General features: G+C 45.5%; 1 long non-coding RNA gene across 1 annotated transcript in view; it reads right to left on the bottom strand.

Moving 5' to 3' along the window:
- LOC127043992 (uncharacterized) overlaps positions 1-21,711 on the bottom strand; it is a 33,671-nt gene extending 11,960 nt beyond the window's left edge. Inside the window, exons 1-2 of the long non-coding RNA XR_007772377.1 lie at positions 21,543-21,711; positions 7,449-7,506 (exon numbers count right to left, since the gene is read on the bottom strand). This is a non-coding gene — a long non-coding RNA (uncharacterized LOC127043992). The remainder of the gene's footprint in view (positions 1-7,448; positions 7,507-21,542) is intronic.
- Between the last annotated feature and the right edge of the window lie 739 nt (positions 21,712-22,450).

Raw genomic sequence — 22,450 nt, 5'->3', positions numbered from 1 at the left:
AGGTTGACTTTTCCTATATAATAAGAGAAATGCTGATTTTAAAACATATGCTCTTGAAGATCCTTATAAAACAGCCAACTGTAAAACACATATCACCATATAAATGCATATTGGTCAGGAATATGAAAACCAGCTGAGTATTAGGAGAGTATACAATCAATTAATTACAGCCTTGTACAGCTATTTAGCTGCTCACACTTGCAATTATAAATTCACAGTAAACTAATGTAATTGCATAAATGTATGAGCTTTCATGAAGCATGGAAAATTACTAGATCGGTTGCACTAATACAGAGGTTCTCAAACTGGTCTCACAGGTCTGGCTCCACTAATTAGGTGCCTGGACCTTGGAGAAGATGCACATGTAACGTGAGGTGGTGGCCTTAGGGGGAAATATGGGGGTAGGTGGGAGGGGGCAGCGGGGTTAGAAGAGGGGGGTGGAGCGAATTTGAGATGTGCAGGACTGCAGTGGCCAGAGGAAGAGGCAACTTTCCCCAACTCCAGGGTTGTGGCTGCCAAGGAGAGATGGTCTTCCTTCCCAGCCTCACCTCTGTGGCTGCTGTGGTGGGGGAGAGACCCCACTCCTTCCCAGCCCCAGTTTGGGGGCTGCCATGGCAGGGGAGAGAGGGAACATCCATCACATTAGAAAGGTAAGACTACTGATCTTAAAATATGAGTTGTGTGCTTTTATTTGTAGAACAAAAAAAGTTCATTATTAAGGTTTTTTTATATAGCGCTTTTATCCAAAGTGCTTTACAATAGTTAGCTAACGGTACAAACAACATTTGGAAAGATCATTAAGTGGTCCACCAAGACCCTCAGCAATTTTCAAGTGGTCCGTGGAAAAAAATGGGTTGAGAACCACTCTACTAACATATTCATCCCTAATCTGTTTTTTTTATAACTGTGGACATGTTTGCATTACAGAGGCTCATGTATCTTTTCTCCCACTGCATATACTAGGAGTTGTGATGCTGGTTCCACAACCAGTTGTATTACATGCAGTTCAGTGACTTACCAATTTGTTCCAAATAAGGAGGTTTTGTTTCTGTCCCATCTCTACAGTGAAAGCCCATTGAGTTTATGCTGACTTCCATTTTTTTTCCAACCTATTTTTCATTCATGATTAGAGAATTGACTAGCCTCTTTGGTCAGGAGCTCACCACTAAACTACAGTCACTCTCAATGGCTCTGAAATCTGATTTCCTATTTTTCTTTTTGATGGCTGAAGCTGCTGCTCCACAATTGCTAGACTATGAGTTGAGGCAAAAACACTGATTTTTCTCATGGCAGTTGTGCTCAAAACACCCTATCCTCTTATGCTAGTGTGAAGACACTCTTATCTGCATGTAGATGCAATCCCAGAGAACTCTTTTTGCTCTTTATAAGGGGGATTTAGCAGGGCTATTTAATTGCAATCAACCAATCGTATTGTTTGAATACAGCTCCTTTCAAAATAAGATTAGTACATTATCATGTTAATTAGCTAATGAAATACCTTGATTTATTGAGTATTACTATACAGTAACTCCTCACTTAACATTGTAGTTATGTTCCTGAAAAATGCAACTTTAAGCAAAATGATGTTAAGCAAATTCAATTTCCCCATAGTAATTAATGTAAATGGGGGGAGGGGTCCAGGGAATTTTTTTTCACCAGACAAATGACTATATTATACACACACACACACACACACACACACACAGAGTATATGTTTTAAACAAACAATTTAATACTGTATATAGCAATGAGGATTGTGAAGCTTGGTTGAGGTGGTGAAGTCAGAGGGTGGGATATTTCCCAGGGAATGCCTTACTGCTAAATGATGAACTAGAACAGCTGAGCCCTCAAGGGCTAACACATTGTTGTTAATGTAACCTCACACTCTACAAGACAGCACAAATGGAGGGAGAGGAGACAGCATGGCAGACAGAGACATACACCCTGTGTGTGAGAGAGCAAGCCAGCTGCGTGTTGCCCCTTTAAGTATGCTGACTACACTCTAAGTACGTTGCCTTTTTAAGTAGATCAGCAAGTGCAGCATGCTGCCAGCATGCTCCCTCTGTCCTGAACCCTGTCATGTCATGTCATGTCTCCCCCTGCTCTGTGGAGATGGGGTAAGCGGGGGGCAGGAGCAGGGAGGAGGGGAACACCCTGACATTAGGTCCCCTGCTTCCCCCACCTCCTCGCACAGCATGCAGGAGGCTCCTGGGAGAAGCTCCAAGGCAGAGGGCAGGAGCAGCACGTGGCAGTGGGGGGGACAGCTGAACTGCCAGCAATTGATAGCCTGCTGGGCAGCTGATGCACAGGAACTTAGGGGAGCGGGGAGCTGATGGGGAGGGGGTACTGCCGGTCCACCCTGGTTCCAGGCCCCCACCAGCTAGCTTCAATGGGCTGCTTTTCCTACAACAGTGGACAAAGCAGGTGGCTGCCAAACAACATTATAAGGGAACATTGCACAACCTTAAATGAGCATATTCCCTAATTAATCAGCAATGTAACAACGTTAACCGGGACAGCTTTAAGTGAGGAGTTACTGTAGTAACTTTGCAATAGCTGCTTTGAGTGTCCTGTATACATGTAATTGCCTATTAAGCATGCTTCCTGTAGGCATTGTAAAAAGTGCTTGAAAAATGAATAGTATGATAGTCTAGTAATATATATTGTTGAGAAACTGCTGCAGTGACCAACTTTTAATCTTGATTTTAGCTTTCCCTGAGGAATGTTGTATTTGGTACAGTGTGCCTTGTCACTGGTTTCATTGCATCATTTTAACTCTGAGATTTAAGGCTTGAAGGGACCACTGTGATCATCTAGTCTAACCTCCTACACCTCACAGACCACAGAACCTCACCATTTATTCTAGTTCAAACTATCAAGTGACCCGTGCCCCATGCTGCAGAGGAAGGTGGAAAAAAATTCAGGGTCTCTGCCAATCTGAGCTGGGGGAAATTCCTTTCCGACTCCAAATATGGTGATCAGTTAGACCCTGAGCACATGGGCGAGACCTGCTAGCCCAGGAGTGGGAAAACTTTGTGGCCTGAGGGCCACATTGGGGTTGCAAACTGTATGGAGGGCCGGGTAGGGAAGGCTATGCCTCCCGAAACAGCCTGGGCCCAGCCCTCTATCTGCCCCATCCCACTTTCCACCCCCTGACTGCCCCAGGGCTGGCGCCACCATTAGGCGACCCTAGGTGGATGCCTGAGGCACCAGAATTTGGGGGGCAGCATTTTGTGCGCTCCCCATGGGGCGCACGGGAGCTTCCAGTTCCACTTCCATCACGCCGCCGAAGAAGAACCTTCTGCCGACGTGCTGCGGAAAACAGCGGCAGGCAGTTGAGCAGCTCAATGACTGCCACTGTCGTCTGTGGCATTTCGGAGGAGGGTCCTTCTTCGGCGGCGCGATGGGAGTGGAACCAGAATCTCCTGAGCGCCCCATACGGAGCGCACAAAATGCCATCCCCCGAATTCTGCCTAGGCCGCCAGAAACTCTGGCGCCGCTCCTGGACTGTCCCCCTCAGAACGTCCGACCCATCCAACCCCCCCTGCTCCTTGTCCCCTGACTGCCCCATCCCAGGACCCCCTGCCCCTAACCACCCCCTGCCCCAACTTCCCCCTGGGACCCCACCCCCATCCAACTTCCCTGCTCCCAGTCCCCTGACTGCCCCAATCCCTATCCACACCCCTGCCCCCAACAGGCCCCCCTGGGACCACATGCCCATCCAACCCCACCGTTCCCTGTCTCCTGACCCATATCCACACCCCTGCCCCTAACAGGCCCCCCAGGACTCCCAACCCCCCTGTTCCCCATCCCCTGACTGTCCACCCCCCCGTCCCTTCAGAACCTCCGCCCCATCCAATCACTCTCTGTTCCCTGACTGCCCCCTGGGACTCCACACCTCTTATCCAACCCCCTGGCCCTGGCCCCTTAGAATGCCGCTCAGAGCAGTATGCTTGGCAGCTGCGCCGCCCAGCCGGAGCTAGACATGCTGCTGCTGTGCTTGGCAGGAGCACGCCACTCCGCCGCCCAGAGTGATGCCCGTGTGGCGGCATGACTGCGGGGGAGGGGGAACAGCCAGGGAGGGGCTGGAGGCTAGTTTCCCTAGCTGGGACCTCAAGGGCTGGGCAGGAGAGTCCCGTGGGCTGGATGTGACCCACAGGCCATAGTTTGCCCATGTCTGCACTAGCCTGACACCTGGAATTCATTGTAACTCAGAGCCCTCCCCATCTCGTGTCCCATCTCCTGCCATTGGAGATATTTGCTACTGGCAGTTGCTGATGGGCCACATGCCACTGTAGGTGACTTCATCAGACCATCCCCTCCATAAACTTGTCAAGCTCAGTCTTAAGGTCAGTTGGATTTTTTGCCCCCACTGCTCCCCTTGGAAGGCTGTTCCAGAACGTCAGTCCTTTGATGGTTAGAAACTTTTGTCTCATTTCAAGCTTAAATTTGTTTATGGCCAGTTTTATCTGCATTTGTTCTTCTGCCAAGACTGGCCCTTAATCAAAATAATTCCTCTCCCTCTCTGGTGTTTATCCCTCTGGTCTATTTATAGAGAGCAATTATATCTCCCCTTGAGGTGTTCGTGCCAGCTTGGTTTCTAGTCACTAGTACTATGCTAGTGACTCTTTGCTGTTTAAGTTTTGTGTTTTGCTTCTTTAAAAATGTGTGTAGAGGAAGCTAACCTTGACCACACCAACAACTTCCTGTCTGTGGCCATTCTGCTCATACCTATGGGAAAGCAATGCAGGAGCCTTGGAGCAGCTGCATCCAGGGTTTGCTGCCTGAGAATAAGGGTTCCAAATGTTAAATCTTTCGTCAGAGAGGCATGGTATCCCAATATTACTTGTTCCAAGGAAGGTAAGGGGGGTTCTCATTGGAGTGGGGAATAGCAGGGAGGCAGCAGATGTTGGATAGCTACCTAATGGCAAATGAGGGATGCTGGAGGTTCAGGGCCTTGCAGCTTCCATAGTCTCACCTGTGCAAAGTGGGTATAAAATGTGTCTAGTGTGTTACATCTACCCTGCCTGGATATAACTGACTAGGCAAGATAGTGGAGAACTGAACCAGGAGGCAGCAGCATTCACTGGCTTTATTTGGGACTGAACAAATGCCACAATTTATGGATTTATTCAGGTTGATACAGAACCCAAATATTCCACCCATTAATGGACTTCAGTGGGCTTTGGATCAGGGCTTCAGTGACTCTTCACTGGTTAGATCTTTTGACCTTGCATTACCTTTTCTACACCTTTAAATAGCTTTAGAATTATTTCTTAAATATTTAATTTGTGTCACCACCATTTATTACTTCCATCAAAGCTATTTTAAAACAATCCATCATATTACTAAAGCCTTGGAGATTATAATTCCAAAGTACAGTACTCACTATCAGAATGATCTCCCCATTAGTCCTTGAACTGTACATGTAAAATATTTCAAAAGGTTAGTTAAATGCCAACTGCAGTCTAAGAGGCTCTCTGGTTTTTAGCAACCTGACATGCCTGTTCCTGCTGAGGAGTACACTGGTTATGGTGTTATCAGCACATTGGCAGTATTATGTCTTGTGATCTAAATTCTATTTGCAGTTTGTAAGTTTCTTTAAGGAAATGAAATGGGACTGTTCAACGGATTGGTAGTTAAATGAAAGCCTGGATTACACTTAGAAATGCAAAGCTGAGGGTGCTGTTAACCCGGATAGGCCCTCACCAAAGGTTAGCCAAGGAGGAGGTCTTTGTTATCTGAGCCTAATTAATCTTTGCACTTGTGCAAAGCTTGTCACTGACAAGGAAGGGAGGTAGATTGTTTACCTGATAATGAGATGCCTGAGGGACAGTTAACAACCTCCTGCTCTAACTTGCATCCAGATACCAAACGCTTCTATGATGCATCTTGTAGCAAGTGGAGAAATAGCCAGAGCACAGGACTGCCCTGACCAAACTCCTCCCATCCCCAAAATGCTATCTGTGAGAAAAGGGGGGAACTACAGAGCCAGTGGACCTTACTCTATACCTGACAGAGAAGGCCTTCTGTGCCAGTGGCTTTCCCCATGGGGCCAATCCTGAATCAGGCTCTCTTCAAATAGAAAAGACCACAGCTGCATGCCCTGGTTGGCAGGTGAAAAGGGTTGGCCTGGTTTTGGCGCAATAAGGCCTTGTCTACACTGGCAAGTTTCTGCACAATAAAGCAGCTTTCTGTGTTGTAACTCCTAAGGTGTGGTGTACACACTGCCGAGCCACTTAATGCACAGACACTGTGCAGTTGCAGCACTGTAAAAAAACCACCCCGACAAGAGGCATACAACTTTCTGTGCTGGGGGTACAGTGCCAGCCACAGTGCCCGTGTAGACACGCTGGTTGATTAGAGTGCTGTGATTGGCCTCTGTGAGGTATCCCACAATGCCTGTTCTCACCTCTCTGATCATTCGTTTGAACTCTACTGTCCAGCCCTCAGGTGACCAACCGTCATCCCCACCTCATAAATTCCTTCAGAATTTTGAAAGTCCCCTTCCTGTTTGCTTGGTGAGGTGTGCAGTAGTCTCAGAGCATATTTCCAGGTGGCCATGCCTACTCCACGCACCAGGCGATCCCCCACTTGGAGCAATGCTGAGCTGCTGGACCTCATCAGCATTTGGGGAGAGGCGGCTGTCCAGTCCCAGCTGCGCTCCAGCCATACGAATTATGATACCTACGGGCAGATTTCATGATCCATGACACAAAGGAGCCATAACTAGAACACATTGCAGTGCAGGATCAAAATGAAAGAAGCTGTGGAACACCTACCACAAGGCACGGGAGGCAAACCGCAGCTCCAGTGCTGTGCCCACGAGCTGCTGGTTCTACAAAGAGCTGGACGTGATATTCAGTGGCAACCATACCTCCACTGTGGATACTTCAGTGGCTTGCATGCCAGTCGAGAGTGGACCAAACCAGGAGGAGGAAATCTTGGCAAGGATGTGGAGGGGGTGGGAGACCCAGAGGCAGAGGATGACTCGGAGGTTAAAGATGCATGCAGCCAAGAGCTCTTCTCTACCCTGGAGGAGTCTAGCCAGTGGCAGCTGTCAGAACTTGGCAAGGCACAAACAGGAGAGGAGGCCCCTGGTAAGTGGCTTTGATTTTGGGAATCGCTGAAGCGAGTTGTTGGGGGCAGGAGGGTTGCAGAAAGCAGGCTTGTGTCTGTGTCATGCACGTACCACCACATGCCTAGTCTGAGCAGTGGAACAGGCTGTTGATTGACTCCCTCACTTCACAAGAATCTATCTCAGAGATCTCCAGGAAACTCTCATGGAAACCCACTGCTGCAGGTTCTTTGGCAGAGCTGCTTTATTTCTTGCCTCATTAAGGGTAACTTTCCATGCCACTCTGCCATCACGGGGGAGGAGGGGAACCATTGATGCACACAGGCAAGCTGCATAAGGCCAGGCCAGAAGCCACAGTCTTGGAGAAGACCCTAACTTGATTCTCTGCTCACCCACAGCACCAAGATATCTTCCATAATGAACGCAGCCTGTTGAAAATGTGACAGTAATGGTTATAAGGTGCTCCCACTACAGCGAGAAGAGGGACAGAAAGGAGAAAGCAGTGTGCTAGAACAAAACCATGGAGTGGCTCTTAAACATTATGGAGGGCCAAGTGGACACGCTCCAGGTGCTACTAGCACTGCAAACCAAGCAGCTCCATGCCTGCCCTTCCCTGCAGCCGCTGTTGCAAAACTCTTTCCCATGTGCCTCCCCAGCCACCACCAACACACTCTTATCAGCCTCCTGGCTCCAATCCCACAGCATTCCACTCCTCCCCTTAACAGTCCAGCACTGCGGACTCCCAGTACCCACAGCACTCAGCTCCTGTCCCTCTGTAATTTAGCCCTGCTAAAGTACAGCACCCGCTGCACTGTACTCCAAAGGATAAGGTTGGATATGATCCCTGGACATAAACAAATCTTTAAACATCCCAGGACCCCATCTCTGCCTGGGACCCTCCCTTACCCCATGCCTAAGTGCTGATGGTTTTTGTTTTGTTTTTTGGTTTGATTCTCTCCTCCGGTGTTTGTTTTTTAATAAAAGAATTTTGTTGGTTTGAAAGCACTCTTTATTAATTGAAAGCAAACAGAGCCCTGCAAAGCAACAGGCAAATGTCTTAAACCTTCATAGTGCATTGTCTACAGCAATCACAATCACCTCCTATCATTACAAGCACTGCACTCCTGAGCATAGCAACAAATATTAGTGGCTTTCAGCTTCAAATTGCTGCCTCAAGGCATCCCTGATGGCCCTGCCCTGCACCTCTCTAATAGCCCTGGTCTCTGGCTGTTCAAATTCAGCTTCCAGGCACTGAGCCTCAGCAGTCCAGGCCTGAGTTAAGCTTTCACCTTTCCCTTCACAAATACTATGGAGCATACAGCACACGGCTATAAGCATTGGAATATTGTCGTCGGCTAGGTCCAGCCTCCCATATAGGCAGCGCCAACAGGCCTTTAAATGGCCAAAAGTACACTCAACAGTCATTCTGCACTTGCTCAACCTGTTGTTGAACCGCTCATTGCTGCGGTCAAGGTGTCCCATGAATGGCTTCATAAGTCACAGCATTAAAGGGTAGGCAGGTTCTCCCAGGATCACAATGGGCATTTCGACTTCCCCTAAGGTGATCTTCTGGTCTGGAAAGAAAGTCCTTGCTTGCAGCTTCATGAACAGGTCAGTGTTCTGAAAGATGTGTGAATTATGCACCATTCCAGACCAGCCTGCATTAATGTCTGTGAAATGCCCACGGTGACCCACTAGCGCCTGGAGAACCATTGAGAAATACCTCTTCTGGTTAATGTACTTGGTGGCGAGGTGGTCTGGTGCAAGAATTGGAATATGCGTGTGTCATAAACAGATAAGTAAGAGTTAATAGAACAGAAGTGCTTCATATCTCTTTTGCCTGTAAAGGGTTAACAAGATCAGTGAGCCTGGCTGTCACCTGACCAGAGGACCAATCAGGGGACAGGATACTTTCAAATCTTGAGGGAGGGAAGTTTTTGTGTGTGCTATTAGATTTTGGTTGTTGTTCTCTCTGGGTTCTGAGAGTGACCAGACGTGCAACCAGGTTTCTCCCCAATCTCTTCGATACAGTCTCTTATATGTCCAGAATAATGAGTACTAGGTAGATAAGGCAAGTTAGGCTTATGTTTGTTTTCTTTATTTGCAAATGTGTATTTGGCTGGAAGGAGTTCAAATGTGTATTTTGCTGAAAGGATTTTAATTTGTACTTGAATACTTAGGCTGGGAGGGTATTCCCAGTGTCTATAGCTGAAAGACCCTGTAACATATTCCATCTTAAATTTACAAAGATAATTTTTACTGTTTTTTCTTTCTTTAATTAAAAGCTTTTCTTGTTTAAGAACCTGATGGTTTTTTATTCTGGTGAGAGTTCAGGGGACTGGTTCTGGATCCACCAGGGAATTGGTGGGGAGAAAAGGTTAATTTCTCTCTGTGTTAGGATTACTTTCTCTCTTAGGGAGAGTCTGGGAGGGGGAGAGAAGGTGAATTTTCCTCTCTGTTTTAAGATTCAAGGAGTTTGAATCACAGTAATCTTCCAGGGTAACCCAGGGAGGGGAAGCCTGGGAGAGGCAACGGTGAGGGAAAGGGTTTACTTTCCTTGTGTTAAGATCCAGAGAGACTGGGTCTTGGGGGTCCCTGGGCAAGGTTTTGGGGGGACCAGAGTGTACCAGGCACTGGAATTCCTGGTTGGTGGCAGCGCTACAAGTACTAAGCTGGTAATTGAGCTTAGAGAAATTCATGCTGGTACCCCATCTTTTGGACGCTAAGGTTCAGAGTGGGGAATTATACCATGACAGCGTGCCATCTATCACCCCTTCACAGTAAGGGAGGCCCATTTGTGAGAAGCCATCCAGAATGTCACTTACGTTGCCCAGAGTCACGGTCTTTCAGAGTAGGATGCGATTAATGACCTTGCACACTTCTGTCAACATGAATCCAATGGTTGACTTTCCCACTCTGAACTGGCTAGTGAGTGATCGGTAGGAGTCTGGAGTAGCCAGCTTCCACAGTGCAATCATCATGTGCTTCTCTACTGGCAGGGCAGCTCTCATTCTTGTGTCCTTGGGCTGGGGTAAGCTCATCATACAGTCCCATGAATGTGGTTTTCCTTTATGTGAAAGTTTTGCAGCCACTGCTCGTCATCCCAGATGTGCATGATAATGTGATCCCAACACCCAGTGCTTGTTTCCAGAGCTCAATAGCGGTGTTCCATTGTGGTCAGGACCTCCATGAATGCCACAAACAATCTCATGTCATAGCTACTAGGTGTGATGAAATCAACATCAAACTTCTCTTGCCTTTTTAGTTTAAGGAATAACTCCACTGTTACATTAGTGAAAGCAAGTAGCATAGAATCATAGAATATCAGGGTTGGAAGGGACCACAGGAGGTCATCTAGTCCAACCGCTTGCTCAAAGCAGCACCAATCGCCAGACAGATTTTTACCACAGTTCCCTAAATGGCCACCTCAAGGATTGAACTCACAACCCTGGGTTTAGCAAGCTAATGCTCAAACCACTGAGCTATCCCTCCCCATTTAGTGGTTAACAGTGTAGGATCCATTCCTGCAGACCGAAGAGGCAGAGCAGAGCACACAGTACACAAACCATTGAAAGATGGCGCCAAATGTGGACAGAAGCACAGGGATTGCTGGGGTGTGAAGCAGTACATCATGGGGCATTAGGATGGGACCCAGGATGCCCGGCGCCCCCCTCTGCCTTCCCACAACTCTTAGATGCAGAAGAGGAAGAGATGCTCTGTGGGATAGCTGCCCAGAGTGCACCGCTCTGAATACTGCTGCAAGTGCCACAAGTGTGAACATGCCACTGCGCAGGCAGCAGACAGCGTGAGCCCACAACAGCAATTTCCCTTCAGCGCTCTCTCAGCGGCACTGTAACTCTGCCAGTGTAGACATACCATACCCTAAGTAACTTCCCAAGCACACTACAAAAGGGCTGTACTTGGGTGAATTTGGCTGCAGTAGATGAAATTGTTAGTTAGACTAAAAGTCCTCTTTTTGATTGACAGGAAGTTTAGCTGCACAAAACCACTATTTTTTGGGGGGATGGGCTAAACTCGGAAAACAAGCTGAAGGAACTCTTAGTTCAGAAATTAGTTCAGAGTTTTTTGTTTGCTTAGACAGAGCTCTGAAAAGTCAGGTATATACACAAGGTGGAATTCTAGACCTATGGTCATTGGTCCTTTAATTCCAATGGCCTGGGAGCCTCTTCGACTCTGCAGCTGTGGAAGTATACCTCTGCTAGTGATTGGTTCTCCCCCTTAAATGAACCCAAGCAATGCCTAACTGGACTTAACACAGTGGCGTATGCCAGTCCCCTTAACAAGGGGGGAATCATAGACTATTACAGACCATCACCCTAGTTGCTGTATGCTTCATACTCACTCTCTCTCTCTGGCTGACAGCTATGGTGTGATCAGGCAGGGAGAGGCAATGGGACATTTGGATATGTTTACCAAAGATTTCCTCATCTCTCCCTGGACTGACATTAAGCAGCAGAGGAAGCCCTATCTCACAGCAGTGATGTAATGAGGAGTTCACCAGTCAGAGCTATTAGCCCCTCCTCAATACCTGACAAGAGTAATCACAGGTGGGAAGGGCCCCAGCTGAAACTAACTTCTTTCTTTAAAAAATAAAAATGAAGAAAACCAACCCTGTATCAGTCCAGTTCTTCTTCTTGCCACTCTAGAGCTATCTGAGGGGAATACTTCAGCTCTATGACTGCAGTCTTTCCAGCTTTGTGCATGGTCATGTCAGAGAGCAAGGGACTGACTTCTGATTTCTGAGACCTAGGATGATTGGTGCATGAGTGGGGAGGTGCTCATTTACACAGCTTCCCACTCCCAGAATAATTCAGCCCTTCCCACATGGAGGGATGTTTCACCCTTCCCCCCGCTAAATGTGTGCCTCCAAAGGCTAAATATTTTTGCTAAATAGTCCCTAAAATTGATAGTGAACAACACGTCTTTCTGACTAGTGACTATTTGACCTATGTAAAATGAGCCAGGGGGTCCAGATGCAGCTCCTGATGGGCAGGGAATCAGAAATCAATATCAGGTCCCACTGATTGTAATCCTTGTTTGCAGTCTCATTTCAGAAGCCAAGAATTAAATGAGCTACAGAGACTGAATTACTTCCTCTCCCCTGCCACATGCCATGAGCGTGGTCCCTCTAGAACAGCTTGAGGCACTTTGCTCGGACAGCATGGGGAAGCTGGCCCTGCCACAATTCCAGCTGGACATATTGTGGGGATAAGTACAGGACTTCAGTCAGGAGGGCTGAAGGAATCCTCAGGCCTGTTGAGTTGTATTTAAATACTGGTGCCAGTTGCACTAATATATTTCAAAATTCATGCAGAGAGAAAAAAGAGCATTCATTTTCTAAATTCAAATCATGCTGCACTGTCTTACGGCTTGGTTGTGTCCTGATCCTACTGGGCTGCACAGGGAAGTAAGGTCCCACCCTCAAGGCAGTGCCCAGCCATGTAGGACCCTTCAGTCTGTGGCCTGAGTGTGGTGGAGGAGAGTGGCGGCTGGACACCTGATACTCCCCTTTGCCAGCAGGTGGGTGGGGGAGTGGAAAGAGTCTTGGTTGGTCCCCCGTTCACATGCTGGCAGCAGGAGCACACTCTCTTGAGCCACTATTCATTCCTAGGCTTCCTTCTGGGGTGGTGCAGTGATACAGGGCTGAGACTAAAGGCAAAATCTAGCCCTTGATATCATAGTCTTGCTTAGTAAGCTTGGGCTTACCAGTGAAAAACAGCGAAAGATGAAAAGGTGGAGAAGGAATTCTATCCATTGATGGCATATGCTGAATCGAACACAGCAATCTTTTGTGCTTGCTTTCTATCTTGAGCAAGACGCACAAAGCAATCTCGCATTAAGCTGCACTCCTTTCTAACAGGGGCAAAGTCTGTGTTATACGGCTCACAGTAGCCAACTGTCAACATTTATTGCTTCATAACCATTATGAACAGAAGTAGTAAATAATAATCTTAGCTCCTACCCATAGATCTATAAATAAGGGGAAAAGCAGACGTCATGAATGGTTTTGAGATCATCACTAGATACTGTAGTAGTACATGGCTTTGACAGACTCCTCCTCCCGTTCAAACACTTTCACTTATAAAAGGTGTCCTGTGTTCTTCCAAAGAAGTTAGGAACCAGCAGTGAAGAGGGGACTGGGAACCTCCTGGGAGAGGTTTCTCACCTCCAGCACTGCATCAGGAGCTAAGGGCTCAGGGCTGCAGAATTAAGGAATCAAACAACACACTCCATAAGAGTCAGTGCAACACTACAAAAGGGAGTGCCTAGGGGAAGATAGCAAAAAGGGTTAAAAATTGGACCTCAAGGAAACTAGAAGCAAAGCTGTGAAGCCTGTGTAGAAGAAGAGCTTAAAATTAAGCTGAAGCGGGGTACTAGAAAAGAAGACAGTCAGTTTAAAATCAAGCAAAGGACATTCCTGCCATTTCTGATAATGAGAGCAGTGATGCTTAACCTGTATTCCTCTGTGCTGCTGGCATGGTTGGCATGCCATCCAGGGAGCTTGGCTGGAAGTGTCCTATCTGAACCCACCGTTCCAAATATGGCTTTTGAAACCTCGCAAGAGACATTAGAAAATTCTGTAGATATAAGCAACAACAGCAGTGGAAGCAGCAGCCAGGGATACCAGATAGTCACCTTTGATTGGCTAGCGATCCATGTGCCTTATCTCATTACATTCTGGATCCTAGTGGCGGCCTCATCTCTAATTGGTAAGTAATCTTGACTAATTAAAGTCTATTTTAATACTATGCGTAGAGATGATCAAAAATGTAGGAAAAAGCTTTTTTTTTTTCCTGAGCACTTTCATCAAAATTTGGAAATGATCAACTACTTTATTAGCTGGCTGAAAAACTGCAAAAGTGTCAGAAAAAAATTGCAAAAAATCATAGGACATAGAGATATAGGTTTGAAAGAGACCTTGAGAGGCCACCTAGTCCAGTCCCTTGCGCTGAGGCAGGACCAAGTAAACCTAGACCGTCCTTGATTGATGTTTATCCAACCTGTTCTTAAAAATCTCCTTGCAAGCCTATTCCAGAGTTTAACTATCCTGATAATTAGCTTTTCCTAGTATCTAGCTTGAATTGCCCTTGCTGCAGATTGTCCAAGAAATAATGATCACCATTTCCAAAATTTGTGATTCGCTCTAGTGCCATGCACATAAAGGAACCATGAAGCAATGAACTAGTGATATGAGAGTTATAAAGGTTTCCCTACTCTGAGGAGCAAGCAAATTTTATCCCCCTTCAGGAGCAAAGGGAATTCCCTCCAGCTCAGCAGCCTTGAGGGGGCAGAGGGTGGAAATCCCTCCATACCTTTCTGTTGGCCTGTGGGGAGAAGAGAAGATAATCCTTTCTTCCCAGGAGCTTGGTCAGGGTGAGGGAAGGGAATCACCTTATCATTTCAGCTGTCAGAATGGAGGAGGAGGGGATAAATGTTGCATCATTGTGGCATGACACTGTCACCATACATGATCTAGGTGTACTTGGTCCTGCCTCAGCACAGGGGAGCAATCCCTTCCAGCCCTACAGAGCTATGATTCTGTATAATGATGCATTGAGTCAGCATAAAGTGGTGTCCTGTATCGAGCTGGTAGAAAGGAGAGGGGAATTCTGTGAAACCATTTTTCCCCACTCTTTTTAAAATTTGTGAACTGCTTCAACAAGCCGCAGAACTGATTAAAAAAATGGCTGAAATATTTTTGTTTTCATGAAATGTTTAATTAAATTTCAGCTTGCTCTAATGACCTATTAGGAGCAGTAAATATTTTTACTCTGGTAGCACACAGAGGCCCCAATCAGGAATGGGTCTCCTTGTTGCTGTGCATTGGTCAGACAGAAAAGTAGTGATGCCAATCTAGAGAACAATGTAATGTGAGTATAGTGCCGGTATGCCACAACCCGATGATATGAGTATGAGCTATTGTGGTACACTCATGGGCCATGGCTTTGGTAGGGGTCAGAACAATCGCACTGTGGTAGCATCTGCCAAATCTACACCAGTGAAAATGTCCCAAATGGTGGCACACTGGGGATTCCAGCACTTGGGAACAGAGTTCAGTATTTCCAGCGGTGAGGAAGTTTCAGCCTATGTCTTAGATAAAATTGACTGGGTTACATCAGTGGTGGCTGGTTTCATGGGCACAGTGCCAGAAATGGACATGTTCTAGGCACTGTCTGCCCTGGTTGAGTTCTGCTCATCCTTCCTTATTGACATGTTGCATGTGCTGGGAGAGTAGCATCGAGTGACTGTGATCGGATCCCATGCCACTTGTGGCTGGTGAAAAACTGTTCAGAAGTTTGGGTCTCTTATTGATATTTATTATTGAAATTACTGCGGGGACTAGGTCCTGAGTCATAGACCAGGGCCCCATTGTGCTAAGCACTGTACAACCACAGATGCTGCTTTCTTGAGTAAACAAGATGCCAGCTGCTCTTCAGCAAGCAGGGATTTGTCCCTTGCTCAAAAACTCCTCCCTGGACTTTAAGAACCCTGCCAATTATCATCCAGCATCAAACATGCTCATTGGAAGGGAAGTTATCAAGAAGTTGATAGTGGAGCACTTACACTTATGACTAAATTCCACAGATTTCCTAGATTCTGATTATTCTGGTTTTAGCCATTGGTGTGACAGAAACTGTAACGATATCAATTTCTAATGATCCACTTCTAGGCCAAGCTTTTCAGAGCTACCTAAGAGATATGATGGTGAGCTTCCATGCAATAGTAGCCTTGAAAATCCTACTGCTAGTGCTGTTCAATTGTGACAGTTGATTCTCAAGTCATTTCCCCAAGTTGTATTATGTGTGTATTGTGGTATCCCCCATTTGCTGGTCCACACAGAAGATAAAGCACCTAGCATTACTACTAGTGAACAGAAATCTTGTTTAACCTAAGTGGTTGAAGCCTATGCTTTTGGAGTTAAAGAACTAGCAATCTAGTCACAGCTGAATTTGATGTGTATATATATACGTATAAATAGTTAATTGTGTCTGTTGAGTGAAATGCACAGTCTTGTTGCACTGGTAATGTAAGTGTAATATTGAATAGTCCATCTTAAAGTGCTGTTCTTAATAACTCCAGATCTGCTCTCTGTATGTATTTAGAATCTGATCTGTTTGTTCTAGTGACAAAACCCATTTGAAATACCCTTTTGGCTCCTGTTCGCTATGTTGGTTTTGTAGTGCTATAAGAGAAGGAACTAGATTCTACTCATTTCACTTCATAGCACTGAAGACTAATTCTAATTCCAGACCCAAATCCTACCCTCAGTTACATAAAGGTGTAATTGAAAGCAGATTTGAAGATGTTGCGATTGCACAAATTTTCACTGAGGCATCAACTTTCTATTGAGATTGCTACCTTCAGTGACATTATCTGAAGCTATTAAGGGAATGTCCAATCTTCTATCACATGGAAGGCTTCATAAAGACTGATCAGTTGTCTTTAAATAATTCAAACCAGTGTCTGGTTTTTTCCTGAAAAACAAACTAACTAGCAAATTCAAGGGGAGAGATAACTGTCTTAGTTAAGAGACCAATCAGCTGTCTGAAGGAATGATTCAGTAATAACAGTAGAGATTTCTGTGTTTGGTGCACCATGAAGCAGCTAAAATGTATTATTACTGTACCCTCAGGGCTTATAAAAGCCAGAGAAATTAGCACTGCCATCAATACACTATTCATTATATTACAAACATAGGGGGTGGTGGATACTAATATTGGTCATCTCTAGAGCACGGTGAAATATTTTGCATTTGCAAAAATAGGGGTTTTTTTTGAAGTATTGGAACTATTCACATTTGAGTCAAATTTAGTGATTAGTTTTGGTTGGGGGAAAAAATCTAAATATTTTGTTCTGACATTTTCAAAATGAATAGTTTTAAAACTTGATTGAGAAAATGTTAGTTCAGATTGACTTTTGAAACTTTTTCATTGGACCTGAACAATTGTTTTTTAAGAGAGAAGCTGAGAACGTTCAGTTTTGGTTCAGAACCTACCAAATTGTGTTCTTTGGTCTGGCTGTTGAACTTAAATATTAGTTATTTGCTTAGCTCTAGTCATCACTAATATATGGTTTAAGATTTCAGGGAGGTATATGGTAGAAGGAAAATAAGAGAAGAGTTATCCTACCCTTGTGAGGATGGCTACAGAGCCTCTCAGATGAAGACTCTACTGGAAATCCCAAACCAGAGCTTGTTTGCATGCTCATTCTCTGTTCTTTAAAGAATTTAAAGCAGATAAACTTAGGCTATGTCAATACTTAGCACTTAAAGTGCAAAAAGTCCTTTTGTTGCGCTAAAACCGCAGGATCGTCCACACTGGTTAATGACTTTTTGTAGTGAAACTCAAAAGTTTCAACGCAAAAAGAAAACCACCTTCACAAGAGGCATCTAGCTCTTACCACTGTTCTTTTTGCACTGTTGTGCAAGTGAAGACACATTCTACCAGCGTAAACACCTTTTGGCCTCCAAAGCATATCCCACAGTTCCAAAAGTGACCACTCTGGCCAGCATCACCGCTGCTCTGACACCAAGTAAACGGACCTCCGCCCCTCCCCTTGTAAGTCCCGGGAAGTTTGAAACTCCCTTTCCTTGTAGATATGGCAGGGAAAGCAGCCAGACAGCAGGGGCTTTTTAAAAATATGCCACAAAAGAAACAAGGAAGTAATAGGGCTGCAGGGACATGAAGCAGGGCAGCATGAGGCACTGAGCAGGTACCCAGAATGCCTTCTGCTCACCCCGCCCCTTCCCACAAGACCTATCAAGAGAGCTGCACTGTGAGATAGCTGCCCTATAGCGCTGCTCTTATCAGCGATGGAAGTGCAGGTACTGTAAGCACTCTGATGCCTGAGGAATTGAGTGAGTACACAAACCAGCACTTTACTTTCACCAGTTCCCTATCACCAGTGAAACTTACAGTGCAAAAACTCTGTAAATGTAGACATACCCTTAGATTCTGAGCAGTCTCATCTCCCCTTAGACTCTCAAGAGGCATTCAGCACCTTACAGGATCCTGCCCCAAGAGAGCTAAGAATTATAAAATGCAGACATTAAAAGTGGGTAACCATGCTCTGCGATAGTCTCCCCACCCTACTCTGAAATAAACATATATTCAGCAGATGGTTGTGCACATGACTTTGAATTCCTATGGCCCCTCATTAAAAACATGTTACATCTATTAGCTGGAGCACTGACCACAAGGAAAAATGCTAAAGTATGTCATGACACCAATCATTTACGCAATTCTACTGCTTAAGTACACCAAAAACTCTTGTATAAGTTGTTTCAAATATCTAAAAGCAACTCTTTGTAAATATTTGGATATTATCTGTAGGTATGCAAGATCTCCTTGATTGTAAAACTTCCGTATATGACAAGGATTATAGTTTTCATGGTCATATAGCATGAGTCATAATGAATAATCACTGGTTTTGTTATTAATGAATCTAGTAATAAAAAGGAATTAAAAAGTAGCCTCCTTTTTTTTCCCTTTACCTGCACTCTGAATTCTTTACCAGTAAAACATACTAATTACTTTTACAGAGGCACTCACAAGTATTACCTGTTTTAAAAGATCAACAGCTTTGCAGGTGCTTTTCTGATTTAAATTCATGGTACTGATTCTCTGATACAATTTCTCCTTTATTGTAATGTTTCCTAATATGAAGAAGTTTATAGTTTTATAGTCATACAGTTTGTTATAATCCCTCTTTGTCCTCCCAAAACATTTTAATTATCTTTATATAAACAATTTATTACTACTTCTCGCTCTAACATCAGCTAGATACTGTTATGTCCTTGGAGCCAGCTGGTTTAGGAAGAAATCACTTGAGGCCAGACAGCAGACAGCTAACAAAACTACCATTTATTTACACACACAGAGGTCACCTAACCGGCCGAAGCAGGCTAGGCTATCTAGGCTATCCCCTAATAATCTAACTCAGTTGCCATGAGAACAAAAACCATGACAACCAAATACATAACATATTCGTCCCCCCCTAATAACAACATCCCCTAAATAAAACACACACTAGACTAGAGAAGGAGGGTAGACTGCCTCCATTCCTGGCTAAACCCTGGGGATTATTTTGCCCCATAACCGTGGGTTCGCCCTAGCTAAAGATCCAGCCGATGAGGAGGCCTTTTGTCTCTAGGTGGATTACAGTGAACTCCTGGTGTTGTTGCACCCGAAAGTACCATGGGCTCAGGGTCCGCAGCACGAACAGGTGAGGAGGTGGTATCAGCTCGTGCTGGGCAAAGCGGTATCTCAGCCGCCGGCAATAATGGAGAAGAACAGTCAGAAACAGATGATTCGTGATTCAGTGTCTCACCAGAAGAGGTGAAGTCAGACCACTCAACTGCAGATGTGTCCTGAGGACTGGCATGACCTGGCAACAGCTGATCTATATGTCGCCGCCAGGTAAGATTCTCTGCAGTCCGGACTGTGTAGGAAACAGGTCCTGTTTGAGTGATGATCGTGGCAGGGACCCATTTAGCTCTGGACGTATAATTCCGAGCCAAAACCGGCTGTCCCGGGCTAAAGGTTCGGTCTTTTGCTCTGGGTGCCCGTCTGATGACTTGATATTGCTGCTGATGTTGCACGATTTGTCAAGGTTCAGAAGGTTTCAGCAGATCAAAGCAAGTGTGCAGCTGTCGTCCCATCATTAGAAAGGCCGGGGATGCCTGGGTCGTAGCATGAGGTGTGTTTCTGTAGGAAAGTAAGAAGGTATCCAGACGCTTCTGAATGGAGTGTTGTCCCCTTGCTGATTTCAAAGCGTGTTTCATTGTCTGCACAAATCTTTCAGCTAATCCATTGGTGGATGGATGATATGGTGCTGACGTGATGTGGTATATCTCATTTGCCTTCATAAAATTTTGAAACTCCTGAGAGACGAACTGCGGTCCGTTGTTGCTCACAAGTTGTTCTGGCAGACCAAAACGACTAAAGAGTCCCCGTAGTTTTTGGATAGTACTCTCTGCAGTAGTGGACTGCATTATAGAGACTTCTGGCCATTTAGAATGGGCATCTACTGCCACCAAGAACATGCTTCCTTCAAGGGGGGCCAGAGAAGTCAATGTGAATACGTTGCCACAGGTTTTCAGATATTTTGGTGGACTGTCAGGTTTAATGTTCAATGTCACAGTGATTCCCTTCATACTTCCGAAATCATCTCCAAAAACAGTAGCATGTTTCCTTAGTATAGGGGTTAGACTGGTTTCTTCTTTAGTCATCCGGTGCACTTCTGCCCAGTTCAGCTGAATCTTCCCAAGCCAAGACCTACCCATTAAGGCTGGGTAGTTACCTCTCACCACAAACAGTGGCAATTTAGCAGCCTGTCCATTGAGCTCCACCTTAACATCAGTAGTGCCCAACATGGGCACAGTTTCTCCCGTATACGTCTTCAGAACAGTTTTTGTTGCCTTAAGCGGAAGATGCTGTAGCTTTTCTTTATACATAGTCTCAGAGACCAGCGAGACAGCTGCACCGGTGTCCAGTTCCATGCGTATAGGTTTGTCATCCAACAACGGGGTTACCCAGTATTCATGTGAGCCCACTGCCAAAGACAAAACATGCAGTGACACTTCCGCTTGCGATGAGGTGTCACCTTGATCATCCTGGGTCTGCTCTAGGGTATGCAGGGTTCCTCTTTTTGTCGGCCAGACCACAGGCCTCTTTTTCTTTTGTTTACAGGCACACTCAATGTGTCCCTTTTTGCCACAGTGTCAACACACCAGGTCCTTACACCAGCATTCTGATGCCTGGTGACCTGGCTTACCACAGCGGTAACATTCTTGACTCTGCACAGTTTTGTGGATAGGTTCTTGTGACACTTTTTGCACCCTAGGGGATGCACCGATGTATTGCGCCTCCCTTGTAGCCAGTTCCATGGAGACAGCAATATCAACAGCCTTCTGTAATGTAAGCTGAGCCTCTGTCAGTAGGCGCTTCAGTATAGCTTCACTGTACAGGCCACACATTAACCTGTCACACAAGGCATCATTTAACATCTCCTTAAAGTCACAGTGTTCTGCTAGCTTTTTTTAAATTGCTACAAATTGTACAACTGTTTCATCTTCTTTTTGGTCTCTTTTGTGGAACCTATATCTTTCAGCAATTACCAGCGGTTTTGGGGAAAAATGGGACCCCAGGATTTCCACAACGTCACTGTAAGATTTAGTCTCAGGCTTAACAGGGTGTAGTAAGCTGCGTAGCAGGGAGTAGGTTTTAGCCCCTACAATACTTAAGAATATTGGCACCTTCTTTGCTTCTGTAATGTCATTTGCAATAACAAAAAGCTCATAACGCTCAGTATACACATGCCACTGCTCTATATTCTCATCAAAAGGTTCCATTGGCCTGGTCAGAGTAGCCATGATTTTTAGTTTCACTTTCACAGTGAGTGCAAACAAGCAGGTTTGTTTGTTTGTTTGTTTGTTTTTTACCTTGACTTCTACTTCCTTCTGTTACGGGAGCAGCGCCGGAATCCCATCCATCGTCACCACTTGTTATATCCTTGGAGGCAGCTGGTTTAGGAAGAAATCACTTGAGGCCAGACAGCAGACAGCTAACAAAACTACCATTTATTTACACACACAGAGGTCACCTAACCGGCTGAAGCAGGCTAGGCTATCTAGGCTATCCCCTAATAATCTAACTCAGTTGCCATGGGAACAAAAACCATGACAACCAAATACACAACAGATACACCTAGCTTAATTTAGGCTATATCTGCGCTACAGACTTTCCAGCAGCGCAGCTGCACCAATACAGCTGCACTGCTGTAACACTGCTAGTACAGATGCTCAAAGTCGATGGGAGAGAGCTCCCCTGTCGACTTAATTAATCCACTCCCAATGAGTGGCAATAGCTATGTTGGTGGGAGAAGCTCTCCTGCCGACATAGTGCTGTCTACACCAGTGCTTAGGTCAGTATAATCTACATTGCTTGGGGGTGGCTTATTCACACCCCTGAGTGACATAAATTATACTGACATAAGCTGTAGTGTAGACAAGGTCTCATTTTAGTGTAACAGGATTTCAGAGCATGTTAGAAAAATGTGTATTACAATGAGCTTCATCACACCATGTAAAGGCAGGTAAATAATATCCCCCTTTTATAGCGGAGAAACAGAGGGGAGAGGTGGGGTCCCATGAAAGTCTGTGACAATGCAGTGGAAGTCTCTGGTCTTGTTCTCTAATCACTAGTGTGACCCAGCAAGGCCAGATGGCTATAGAAAAGTAGTGGGAGATAGATATATTAGCCCCAGGTTAAACAAATCCCTGGTACCACGCTAAGTAAATGGTAGCTGCTCCAGGTCAATTAAGACACCTGGGGCCAATTAAGAGCTTTC

The sequence above is a fragment of the Gopherus flavomarginatus genome, chromosome 2 (assembly GCF_025201925.1).
Source record: "Gopherus flavomarginatus isolate rGopFla2 chromosome 2, rGopFla2.mat.asm, whole genome shotgun sequence".
Taxonomy (NCBI): Eukaryota; Metazoa; Chordata; order Testudines; family Testudinidae; genus Gopherus; species Gopherus flavomarginatus.
Note: the sequence above shows the minus strand (reverse complement) of the source record. Positions and strands in the feature narration are given on the sequence as shown.